This window comes from Desmodus rotundus, chromosome 5 (assembly GCF_022682495.2).
Source record: "Desmodus rotundus isolate HL8 chromosome 5, HLdesRot8A.1, whole genome shotgun sequence".
In the NCBI taxonomy this organism is placed as follows: domain Eukaryota; kingdom Metazoa; phylum Chordata; class Mammalia; order Chiroptera; family Phyllostomidae; genus Desmodus; species Desmodus rotundus.
The window spans coordinates 91,621,556-91,623,093 of NC_071391.1; positions in this window are offsets into that span (position 1 = coordinate 91,621,556).

A 1,538-nucleotide genomic window follows, 5' to 3' on the forward strand; every position below is an offset into this window, starting at 1 on the left:
GAACAAGTGTTTCCCTCAAAGTCACCTGTGGGACAGGCTGCAGTTCTTCTGAACACACTTCCCAACTCTGATGAGTATGTGATCGTCTTCCCTCCTTCCTCAAAAAGATGTGGCTCCTTTGGGTATCCCTTCTACCCCTCCCACCCCCATCTGAGTCCCTGGGATGCAGTGCAGGAGCCTAGACCTTTCTGAGGCTGGCCTCAGTTAACAATGAGGAGAAGGGAGGACAGTGGCATGGGGTCCTGTGATATGTTGACTACCCTGAGGGCTGAGTGCTCCGAGCCCCTGCCAGGCTCCCCTGGAGCCTCCAGAAGAGAACAAGGTCCAAGAGTGGCTAATCACAGGCTGGACTGCAGACCGAGAGATTTCTCAGTACTGGGGAGGAGTCCCTGAGCTGAGGGCAGGCAGGAAAACTGGGATCCTGAGGGCAGAACTATACTGGATTTGGGGCATGGAGAAAAGAAATGAGAACTCCCAGTCCCTGGAAGCCCAGAGAAGCCTGGAGGAGCAGTCTGAGAAGGCTTCCTGGGAGAGGCAAGCAAGACAAGGGGAAGTATTATTGAACAGGGAGAAAAGAAGTTAAAAGAAAACCATACTCTTTCCCCTGGTGTAGCCAGGCCCCTCCATTCTTATATCCTTCCTCGCTCTGCTTTTCACCAGAGGCCAAATGACACCAGGGAGCAGCCCCCCTACCTTGTGAAAGTACCTAAATGACCTCACTGCTGGTTTATCATGGAGGGGCAACAACCTTTCCCCCTTCCTCACCCTGCCTTGCTGGCTTCCCAGAAGAAGTCTTGGAATCAGAAAAAGGAAGGAAAAAATAGATAAGAAGAGGGAGACAGAGAAGAAAGAATGGTAAGAGAGGAGAGGAAGGTGAAGGGATCTAGTGCATCCTTGGAGGACCTTCAGGCACTGTCTGGAAGAAGAGATACCACAAGTGAGGCTTAGCCACCTCAGTGCCCTCCCTTGGGAGCTGGGAGCACAATGTCCCTGGGCTGGCTGGTACTCTCTGAAGTCCCCTGCCCCAGGTACTGGCTCCATGAACAATGCCCTCTGAGGAGTATTCTCTGCCAGCTCCCGCCGCCAGCAGGCCCATTTCTGTGGGCCCCCAGTGCCCTGTAAACTTCCTGATTTTAATTAGGACCTGCAATCACTGTGTCCATAATGGTGAGGAGAGCCATACTGCTGGCCTCAGGGATGCCCAGATTCTCTGAAAGAGGCCCTGGCTGCCCAGAGGAGGGAGATGGACAGGGACACAGGTTTGGCTGAAAGTCAAGGACAACTGGGTCCCTGCCTGTCTTTGGCCTGGGCTTCACCAGGAGTGGTCATCTGCAGTGTGGAGGCTGGGAGGGTAGGAAGACAAAACAGCCCTAGACCCTCTGCTGGGGCCCGGGTGGGGACTTCCCCAAGCATTGCTTTCCCCCCATCAACCCTTACCAGTTCTATTAATGTTGGAGCTATAATTATAAAGCAATCAGGGGAATCCTTTATCCCCACTTTTTAGAATGCCTCCCTCCTCAGCATGAGTGAAAACATCA